Here is a 12,113-nt window from a genome sequence, read left to right as displayed (position 1 = left end):
CCCAAACAGGCCTTTCACATGAAGCAACATTTCACTCATGTATCCGCAGGACTGATTTACTGCGGCCTTCTCTATGTCGGTGCGACTGGGCACGAATTGGGAGGTCGCTTCGCTGGGCACCTTTGCTCCATCCGCACTAGTAACAGAAACCTCCCAGTAACCGACCATTTCAGTGTCTCGCACCTCCGACCGTGGCCTCATGCACTGTCTCATCGAGACCACTGTAAATTGGAGAAACAATACCTTATTTTCCATCTGAGGACTCTCCAGCCGGATTAACACCAGCATTAACACCGACTTCTCCAGTTTCTGCTAACCTGCTCTCCTCTTCCCCCCGCCCCCCCTTACCTTCCCCCCTCCAGTTCTCTTCCCTCCCTTCACCCAGGCTTCCCTCCTCCCCCTTGATTGCTGCAGTTCCCTCCCTCCCCTCTCCACCGTTCACCTCCTGCCTTTGCGATCACCCCACTACTCTTTTGTTCGGACGCCTGCCTACATTTTCCCATACCTTGACGAAGGGCTCAAGCCCAAAACGTCGGTGATGTGTGTTTACCAAGGACACCGGTTGACCTGGTGAGTTTCTCCAGTGTTGCGTTTTTACTTTTATCTTTAATATTATTGAGTAACACTGCACAGAAACAGGCCCTTTGGCCCAACCCATCTGTGCCGGCCAAATTGCTTTCCTGAGCTCGTCCTGACTGTTAACCCCTCCACCCCTTTCCGACCCATGCCTTTTAAATGTGCAGCTTGTTCGATAGACGCCCTCTGTGATTTCAAATTTCAAATTAAATTTTAGATATACAGTGCAATAACAGGGTATTTCGGCCCACAAGTCTGTGCCGCCAAATTTACTCCCAATTAACCTACCCTTCCGGTTCTTTTCAAATGGTGGGAGGAAACTAGAGCCCCCGGGGACACGGGGTGTAGAGCTCGTCGAAAGAACCAAAGACTTGTTGATCCAAACCAAGGCTTTTATTAGCAAAAGACCGGAGCTCTTCACAGGTGGCCGACCAGTCCGGAATGATCCGACCTGGCTAGGGACACAACCCTTTAAGGCCCAAACAATAGGTGTGGCTTAGCTCTCAGCCAATCGCTGTAAGCACAGTCTAGATACAGTAACTATATACACTATGTACATTGGTGATAGATCTGTACTATCACACGGGGAGAACGTACAAACCCATTACAGACCGCTGCGCTGACCATGCCTCCCTTCTTCCTTCTGGATCCAGCTGGGATCTTGCTCCACAGGGCCCTGTTTCAACAACGGTGTGGTTGATTCGGGGTTCTGCTGCTGGAGGTGGTCACGTTTAAGGTCACGTTTCCTTTTATTGCCATGTAATAATTCATTACAAACGCAACACACTTGATATACTTCAACTTTCAACATAAATCACCACGAGCATTGCCCGGTGCCCCTAAAAATGGCAGAAAAGAAGCAAAGGAGAGTCCCTTCAGAGACACCGAGTGCCCTTGGATTCGCCTCCAGCTGCTCCTGCAGTCTCTGCAGCCACACAGATTCCTGTGCGATCCGTCGGCCGCCTGAGCTCCAGGTCCAAACCTCTGACATGATCAGGAAGCCCTTCAGCGGCCGATGCCCCTTTGGGAGCCCTTCTTTCCCTCAGCACCCTCTCATATCCTGGCTCCAATGCTTGCTTCCCATGAGCCGCTCTCCAGCAGTCCTGCACCCTGTGGGGGTCCTTCGACCGCAAGACACCAGCAACCTGTATGGGTTCATCAGCCGCTGAGCCCCTCGCTGATCCCCTCCATCATCATCAGGTCCTCCTCCAGGCTTCTCCACTGGGGAGGGGTGGGGTGGCTCTTCTCCATGTTTCTGGTGCCTTGCGCTGGTCCGCTGCTCCCCTGGACCAATTCCCAGTATAGACACGGCCATCTTTGGCACAGACCTCCGTGGTTGCAGGATTTTAAAAAACACCATCGGCTCCTTTAAGCCTTTACAGGGGCCATTGTCATCAAGTCTGGGCAGTAGGACCCTGCAGAGCAGCTCTCCACTCTCCCGGGTCTACACCAGCAGCAGCTGGTAGCTGCAGCCAAGCCATGAGAGGAGCAACGATTTATTCTCTGTGTTGCTTGACTTCTCAGGTCAGGAGGTGAAGATTCCGTCCTTCAACATCCAGTCATTGCTCCCCAAACGTCTGGACCAGTACTTCACCTACCGCGGCTCACTAACCACCCCACCCTGCTTCCAGAGCGTCCGGTGGATTATCTTCCTCCAGCGGGTGCACCTCTCCCTTTCCCAGGTACATGGGATTTCAGTAGGTGGGGGGGGGGGGGGAGAGGGTGGGTCTCACAATTCCAAATGAGGTGGTGAGAATGTGGGCAGAAGGGTGGGGGTGGGGGAAGGGGATGGTCACCAGTGGCTGATGGAACTGGGAGTCACGCTGTCAATCTGCAGACTTGTTGAAGCCACAGCCGCGTACAGATCCGGTCCCTGCACCATGACTGTGCGAGAGGGAGATCCCAAGGTTGGAGAGCACCAGAGATAGAATATACAGAGCCTTCCATGATGTTTGGGATGAAGACACTTTTTTCCCTTTATTTACCCCTGTGCTCCACCAACATTTTGGTTTGACCGTGTCGAAATTACAGCCCTTTTTATATGTAGTCCCCTCATTTCAGGGCCTCTTCATGTTTAGGACATTTGGCTTCACAGGTGTTTGTGAGAACTCAGGGATGTTTAATGGCTTCATTGGTGCATGGATAAGAGAGCTGGGCTGGCTGCAAAGGTTTTGATCACCTTTGGACCCATTCTTCAATGTGAGAACCAGAGTTGTGCCGTTGAAAGTCAAAGAAACCCATTTATGAAGCTGAAAATCAGGAATAAAACAGTAAGGGACATCGCCTCAAACCTCAGGATGACCCAGTTTGGAACGTCATTGAGAAGAACGAGCATCCTGGTGAGCTCAGTCATCACAAAGGGACTGGTATTTCAAGGAAGACATTCCCTGCCGATGACAGAATTCTCATCATAATGAAGAGAAATCCCCAAACGCCGACAGATCAGAACACTCTCCAGGAGGCAGGTGTGAATGTGTCAGTGACGTCCGTCTCCAGAATGCTTCATGAACAGAAGTGCAGAGGCAACACTGCAAGACGGCTTCTTTGACTGTCATTGGCTTAACTCTGGTCCTCATGTTGAAAAATGGCAACTACAGAGTCCAAAGGTGATCAAAAGCTTAGAAGCAAAGCCCAACTCTCTAATAACCGCACCAATGAGGCCATTAAACATCCCCAAGTTCTCACAAACACCTGCAAAGACAACTGTCCCAAATATAATGGTGCCCTAAAATGAGGGGACTTTGTATAAAAAGTGCTGTAGTTTCTACATGGTCAAACCAAAATATGCACAAATGACCTTGAATGTGGACTTTAAGCACGTGAATTATTTAAAACTGTGGAGCAAAGGCAAATAAAGGAAGAAAGCATCTTTATCCCAAACATTATGGAGTGTGCTGTCTGAAGGGGATCAGGAGGTGGGGGAGAAGCCCAGAGGAGTTAGAGAAGGTATGGTAGGTGGAAGGGCAGGTAGAGAGAGCGGTTAGTGCAACGCTGTTACAGCACCAGTGATTGGGACCAGGGATCGAATCCTGCGCTGTCTGTAAGGAGTTTGCACATTCTCCCCACGTGGTATGAGAATAACAACCCAAGTCTCAACGTGGACAAGATGAAGGAGATGATCGCAGACTTTAGGAGGACCAGGAACAAACACCTTCAACTGCACGTCAATAACTCTGTAGTGGAGAGAGTGGAGACCAGCAAGTGACCTGTCCTGGACACACATCACCTCACTTTCAGGAAGGCACAACAGAGACTGCACTTGAGAAGAGTGAGGTGGGCAAGGTTACCGGCCACCATCTACAGGAGCTGTATCGAGAGCGTCCTGGCCGGCTGCATCACCATGTGGCTGCAGAAAAATAGATCACAGGTCAATCCACAGGACCATGAGTGGCAGAGAGGATCTCCCTCTGCCCCTCCCCCCCAATCGACATGAGCTACTAGGATCGTTGACTGAAGAGGGCGCGCAAAATCGCCGAGGACCCCTTCCACCCTGCACACGGCATCTTTCAGCTGCTCCCATTGGGGAAGAGATACAGAAGGATTGGAGCCAGCACCACCAGGCTGAGGAACAGCTTCTTCCCACAGGCAGTGAGAATGCTGAACGACCCAAGGACCTGCTCACACTGACTACCTGAGACTTTCATATTCATAAAACAATATTTATTCATTTATTTGTATATATGAATACTTCTCCTGCATATGTATTGTTTATCGTAATGTGTGTTATGTCTGGTTGTGTGTCTGCGTGTTTTGTAGGGAGGACCGGAGAACACTGTTTCATTGGGTTGTACTTGTACAATCAGATGTCAATAAACTTAACATTGACTTGACAATAGGCAAGTGATGGTGGAAGGTTATATTTATGGACTGGAGACCTGTGACTGATGATGTGCCACACGGTTCAGTGCTGGGCCCCTTTGCTGTTTGTCATCTCTATCAGTGGTTTAGGTGAACATGTACATGATGTGATTAAGCACTAAACTTTCTGGTATTGCAGAGAGTGAAGACAATTGCCAAGGATTGTGGCACAAATCTGGATCAGCTGGGAAGGTGGGTAGAAAGGAAAAGAGATCTAGGACCAACACCGGGAGTAGCCAAACTACAGCCTGTGGATCGAATGTGACCTGTTGCCCGTATTTAAGTGACACGTTAGAACATGGGTGGCCTGGACGAAATATAAAATGCTGCCGACAGATTCGGCATCGGCAGAAATTGCCCAAAGCGCCTCTTGCAGTCAGGGTAAGAGAAGCAAAAGAGAGACTCCCCGCAGAGTTACTGCATCCGTGGATTCGTCTTCAGAGCTCCCCCAGCCACACACTCCAGTCCAAACTATTGGCCACCAGATCTGAACTTCAGCACCCTGGTCCCAATACCTGGTATCCTTTCGGCCAGTCCCGAGCCAGGGGTGCACGAAGCCATGGACAGACGTGTCCGCGTGGGAGTGGAGCGCAAAAATGGTTGGCCACTGGGAGGTCCCGGTCACTGATGCAGTCAGAGCGAAGGGGCTCGGTGAAGCGATCTCCCAGTCTGCGCCCAGTCTCTCTGACAGAGGAGACCACAGCGGGAGCACCGGATGCATTAGAAGACCCCCTGTGGACTCACATTTCCAAAGCTCCTGATTTCCAAGGATTCCACCCCTCCCCTGCCCAGACCTTTTGCTCAGGGGAGCACTTTGTGAAGGCAGCTTGGGTGCAGGCAGTTGGGGACTTGCTCCGAGCAGTGTTGGGAAGCCCCTGCACTTTGTGGGAAGGCAGGAGGCAGGGCCACACCAGAGGGACAGATCCAAGAGGGAGACTCCGAGTCCCAAGTGTCGTATTTTTGGGGAAAAAAGGAATAAAAGCTTCAATTTCTCTCTCTACGTGGACAAGATTCCCACAGCCTCAGTTTTGAGGAGAAGGTCGGGGACTGAGGGGTGTGGTAGAACAGCAGGATCTGGGAATACAGATACATAATTCCCTGAAGGTGGATGGGGTGGTAAAAAAAGGCTTTTGGCATATTGACCTTCAGAAATTAAAAGTACCGAGTTCAGGAGTTGGGAAGTTATGGTAAAGTTGTATAAGACCTGGAGTATTGCGCACAGTTCTGGCCACAGATAGCAATAATATTGAAACAAGTGCAGGGAACATTTACTAGAATGTTGTCAGGACTTCAGGAATTGAGTTATAGGGAAAGATCAAGCAGGTGAAGAATTTATTCCCTGGAGTGTAGAAGAATGAGGGGAGATTTGATAGAGGTATTTAAAATTATGAGGGGGACAGACAGAATAAATGTAGGAAGGCTTTTTTTCACTGAGGGTGGGTGAGATACAAACCAGAAGACATGGGTTCAGGGTGAAAGGGGAAAAGTTTAGGGAAAACTTCTTCACACACAGACACACAGAGATTGGTGGGGGGGTGGGTGGTGTGGAATGAGCTGCCAGCTGAGTTGGTGAATGTGAGCTCAATATTAACATTTAAGAAAAATTTGGGCAGGTAGATGGATGGGAGAGGTATGGTTGGAGTGCAGGTCAGTGGGACCAGGCATGGACTGGAAGGGTTGAAGGGCCTGTTTCAGTGCTGTAATGTTCTATGGTGGGGAGGGGAATGGTGGTTTTGATGTCCTTGGGTTGCAGTTTTTCAACCCCACATCATTGGCTGGGATGCCCTGTTCCCCACTGTTTGTGGGATCTTGCTGTGTGTCCCTCGGCAGTGGCATTGAAGGCACTGAGTTGTCACCCTTCCATCCTGCAGCTCAATGCTCTGAGGACGGGGCTGTTCCACTCAGCCCCTCAGGCACTGCCAAGGCTGCCCCTGATCGAGAATTTCCGCTCGGCCCAGCCCCTGGGGAAGAGGCGAGTCAAGGCATCCTTCGCTGTAGGTGAGTCCCCTCCATCAGCAATCTGCTGCCTTCCTCCTTGGCTTTTGTTTTTAATTGTTTATTCTCCCACGTACTGAGATCGCAAAGCTTTTTTGGCGTATAATCCAGGCAAGTCTCCTCGAGAGGTTAACATAACAAAAAGCAGCAGGAGTCAGCCATCAGACACGCCCTTCATTGAGGAACTTCCCATGGGTGCTGTTTGACCTTGCTGACTCTATTCAGCACGTTTGCGTTGTATATGGCCGCGGCGTCTGCTGACGTTCTTGCCTAACACGGCGAACAAGAGATGACACAGCTGCAATCTCCATGGCTGCCCCTAGGGTCCTCCTGGGCAAAGGGCAGTGAAGTAAGCATGACACTGTTACAGCGCCAGTGACCCGGGTTTGAATCCCACTCTGTCTGTAAGGTGTTTGCCCACTCTCCCTGTATCTGAGTGTGTTTCCACCCCCCCCTTCAAAAATGTACCGGGGTTGTAGGTTAATTGGTGCATTTTGGGGAGGGGTTTGGAAGGGCCTGTTTATTTTTACATACAGCACAGTAACGGGCCCTTCTGGCCCATGGCTCCAAATTACCCTAGAACCCCCATATATTTAAGGGTAAGAGGAACCCAGAGCACCCGGAGGAAATTCACACAGACATGGGAGGACGCACAAACTCCTTGCAGACAGCACCAGTTTCGAACGCCGGTCACTGGCACTGTATAAACTGTTCTGTACGTCTAAACCTAAACGTGAAAAAAATTAAAACCTCTCACTTGGTCACCATAAGGCTAATGCCGTCTCTTTCTCATAGACTGGGCCATAAAGTTTCGCAAAGCGGTCCGCAAGCTTCTGGAGATGCTCTCGTCGGAACTCGACCACTAGAACGATCGGCTTCACGACACCGCATGCATTTCCCCCTCCCCTCTCCCCCCGACTCTGATGCTTCCTCTCCGTTTGGTTTCCTTCCATCTGCAGGTGCCTCCCGCTCGCCACCATCTCCCCCCCCCAAAAAAAACCTACAGTCAAAGAACAGTCATCCCAAGATCTCAACCCTTTATTTATAGTCGTAACTGATGGGACGCACCCCTGGCCAGGAGCCCACCTGCCCACGATCGTGAACGGATCGTAAAAACACAATGCTGGAGAAACTTAGCAGGTCAAACAGTGGATGTTATAAGGCAAATATAAAGATACATCGCTAATGTTTCAGGTGTGAGCCCTTCATCAAGGTGTGGACAAAATGTAGGAAAGTGCCCATACAAAATGGTGGGTGGGGGGGGGTGGAGCATCGTCCTACAGGTGGATGAGGGAGGGAAGGCACAGCAGCAAACGGTGGGGGAGGGAGGTGATTCTGTGAAGAGAGAGGGAAGGGAGTGGAGAGCTGGAAGAAAGAAAGGGAAAGGGGAGAGAAAAAGGAGGGCAGGTTAGCAGAACCTAGTGGTCGATGTTAATGCCAACCGGTTGGTGAGTGCCCAGATGGAGAATCAGGTGTTGTTCCTCCAATTTACGGGTGGTCTTGGTGGGATGGAACAGATGTGTGGGAGTGGTACGCAGTAGTGAAATGGGCGGCCACTGGGTTGAACCCGTCACTAACGCGGACAGAGCGAAGGTGCTTCAACGAAGCGGTCTCCCAGTCTGCACCCCATGCAGAGGAGGCCACCGGATGCAGTAGATGACTCCAGTGGATACACAAGTGAAGATTGGCTTCACTTGGAAGGCCTGCTTGGGGCCTCGGACCATGGAGAGGGAGGAGGTGTGGATGTAAGTGTGGCCCTTCCTGCAGCCACAGGGGAAGGTGCTGAGGGGGAGGGTTAGGACCCCTGCCGACATTTTCTCCACACCTTGATGAAGCCCAAAACGTTGGGCTATATATAGTGCACCTCCTGAGTTTCTCCGGCATTTGTGTTTTTACAATCAGGGTGCCTGCAGTGTTTTACATCATCTTTAGCAGTGTCACCCATGGCTCGGATCTTCATTCCCAGCCAGTCCTGCTGGCAGAGTTACCCTCCACTCCACTTGCACCTGCCCTTTTAACCCTCACTGCTACCAACATCCCCCGTGCCTCTAACGTTGGCCTTGATCCTGATAACAGGGTCCCCTCAAATCTCTCCTTCTAGGGGAGGCACGGTTAGTCCAATGCCGTTACAGCACCAGTGACTGAGACCGGGCTTTGTATCCAGTGCTGTCTATCTGTGTGTCCTCCCTGTGTCTGTGTGGGTTTCCTCCGGGGGCTCCGGTTTCCTCCCACCGTACAAAACGTACTAGGGGTCGAAGGTCAATTGGGGGTAATTGGGAGGCATGGGCTCGTGGTGCATATCTAAATGAAACAAAAAGTTAAAACGTGGAACATTCCTCACAGTTGAGGCCCTTCAGCCCACAATGTTGTGTCAACCCATGTAAAACTACCCCATGACAATCTAATCTTCCCCTATCTCACGCCTTTTGCATCTCCCTATTGTACCAGCCCCCACCACCATCCCTGGCAATGAATTCCAGGCCTCCTCCCCCTGCCACTCTTTGGTCCTTATTCAAACGTCTTCCTGTTTGTTTGAAGAAGGGCTCAGGCCCAAAATGTCAGTGATCTATCATTACCTCCTATGGGTGCTGCGAGACCAGTTGTAACTGTCTGTTTTTACTTCCCCTAAACATCTCCTCCCCCCTCCCCAAAAAAAGTTCTCTGCCACTCACCTTAAATAGACACCTTCTTGTATTGGCTATTGTTGCCCTGGGGAAAAAGGTGCTGCCTGCCCACTCAATCTAAGCCCCTTCCTAATCTTGCACACCTCCATTAAGTTGCCCTCGTCACTCCAAAGAGGCTGCCTGCCCTGGTATCTCTCCGGGAAGCAATGTCAGGGGGCTTTTGGGAGTGAAACCGGTTGTTGTTCCAATCTTTCCCCTCACCTTGTTCCCACTCAGATCTCCTTCTCTCCGGTTCCGGCTCCCAAATCCCCAATTATGGAAATGCATGTGAAAACAGTAACTAAAAAAAAATGGTTAAAATAAAAGCATCACTAAATATTGCAGTCGACTTTTGTGTCAATTCCATTTTCTTGAAACAGCTGGAAAGCAGAATGATTCATGGAGAATCTCGAGATTTTTGGAGACTGGATCAGACTTCAGTTGAATAGGAGGTAGATTCTTTTTTTAAAGATAACACTGGACATGAAGATTTTGCTTCCTGAACACTTCTGGGTGTATTTTATGGGCTGCTGATCACGAAAATTGCCTCAAAAATTTCCTATCACATACTGATTGTTAATTATATTTAGGATTTCCTGTCATATTTTAAGTCCACTAGTATATTGGCCCACAAAACAAGCTGTTTTAGTCAGTCCAAGCATTCACTCAGTGCAGGTCCTATGCAAATGTAGTCTCAGGTCTAGGCATGCTTAATCAGGATAGATGCAGATGGGCTATAAAAGCAGCTCACATATACAGATGCTGTGCATTACATTGATGTACAAGCACTCCCCTACTTGCGATGGCCCAACTCACGATCTTTCGAAGTTACGATGGTTCGAATCCGTACTTTAAAAAAAAACTTTATTTATATGTTCAAAAAACAAATAATATATGACATATACAGCAATTAAACATGAACATTTTTTATATATATATTAAAAAAAATGAAACCCCCCCCCCCTTCAGCCAACTCTCCTAAGGAGTACTTTCAATTTCAAATTCTGATCTGTTCCCGCGCTTGCGGTATGCCACTCTCTCGTGATGCTGGGGGTTTTACTTCAATGCTTTAACCAGTCTTCACACCCAGTGAGCTTTCAGCTGTGTACGTTAATGGTTTTTTTCAGTGTGGAATAAAGGTATTCAGAATTTAATTATAAAAAAAATGGTAGGTACAGTATTCTTTTGCGACTTACGATTTTTTTCAACGCGTTGGCTTTGCCGGAACTCAACCCCCATCACAAGTTGAGGAGCACCTGTAGATTGAACGCATATTGACGCACACGTTCTTCAGGCAATAGCACCTAACAATAGCAGTTATGATCTTCAGGAAGATTCAGTGCAGCAGAATTGTCTCATCAACGTTGCAATGGCTGCGACGCATTCTGTTACATTTGTGGCGAGTTTACGCTTCAGGCTCAAAGGCACAGCATGACTGCGCTTATTAAGAAAGCCTACTTCAGTTGTGAAATGTGGGCTCCCCACAATTATTTTGCGTCGTGCAGCCAAACTGAGAACATGGCTCAGAGGTACATTATGCAATTAAACATGCTACATTCAATAAAAGTTAATGTTTCTCCAATTTCCAACAAGTTACAGCAAATCTGAAAGTATCCTTTTGTTCAGCTTAAAGTTGCCTGTCATAATTCCCAATGTTTTTTCAGGAAGCAAAGTTGTTAGAAAAAAAAATTGTTGAGCGTTAGGGGACAGAGTTTTGGGGAACTGGTACTGAGTTTCCCCCCCAACCACCCAACTCCTCCCCTTCCCCCACCCAAGGACTCTGATTAAACCTGCTGAAAGGAACCCTGTGATCGCATTGTATGGCAGGGCAGACTGGAGTAATCTCCCGTTGCCTTCTCCCTCTTGCCCAGAGAAAATACAGCCCCAAACAGTCCTTCCAAGTGAAGCAACACAGGGAGAGTCTGCAGGGGTCATCTAAGGGACTTGGGGAGTCCTGGTGCAGGATGTCCTGAAGGTTAACCTCCAGGTTGAGTTGGCAGGGAAGAGAGCGAATTCAATGTTGGCATTCATTTCTCAAGGAACAGCGTACAGGCGCAGGGATGCAATGATGAGTCTCTGTAGGGCACAGGTGAGACCTCACGTGGATACGGATCAGTTTCGAGCACCTTATTTGAGAAAGGAAGTATTAGCATTGGAGAGGGTTCAGAGAAGATTTACTAGAACGAGACCAGGAATGAAAGGGTTAGTTTATGAAGAATGAGTGTCAGCTCTTTGACTGTATTGGTTGGGGATACAGGAGGGGGGGGGGGGGGACCTCATAGAGACATCTTGAATGCTGAAAGGCCCTGCACAGAGTAGATGAGACAAAGTTGTCTCCCATGGTAGGGGGATTCGAGGACAAGAGGCCACAATTTCAGGATAAAGGAGCGTCAATTTTAAATGGAGATGCGGAGAAATTTCAGAGGGTCGTGAATCTATTACCGCAGGTGGCTGTGGAAGTGAGGTCATTGGGCGTATTAAAGTCAGAAATTAATTAGTCAGGGCATCGAGGGTACAGGGAGGGGTGAGGGGCTGAGTGATAAGGATCAGCTCATGATTGAATGGCAGAGCAGACCCGATGGCCAATTAGCCGACTTCTGCTCCTGTAACTTGTGATCTACCGTATCCGGTACTCCTGTTATGGTCTCCTCGACAGATTGTGCTCGCTGAGCACCTTGGCTCTGTCCACTGCAATAGCGTGGATCTCCCAGTGGCCACCCTATTTCAGTTCTCCATCCCATTCCCCTGCTGACATGTCTGTCCATGGTCTCATGCACTGTCAGACTGAGACCACCCACAGACTGGAGGAAGAACACCTCATCTCCACCTGGGCGCCCTCCAACTGGACGATATTAACATCGGCTTTCACATTTTTTTTCAGATATCTACCGATTAGGAACTTTTTAAATGTTACCACATCAGACTGAAGTTACCGATAAAATTTTATGTTTAAACCCTTTCCAGAAGAGTTTTAATAGCAACAATTTATGATTTGGTCCTGAAAATACATCCAGTGATTTA

This window comes from Narcine bancroftii, chromosome 5 (genome assembly GCF_036971445.1).
Source record: "Narcine bancroftii isolate sNarBan1 chromosome 5, sNarBan1.hap1, whole genome shotgun sequence".
Lineage (NCBI taxonomy): Eukaryota > Metazoa > Chordata > Chondrichthyes > Torpediniformes > Narcinidae > Narcine > Narcine bancroftii.
This window is presented reverse-complemented; position numbering follows the sequence as displayed.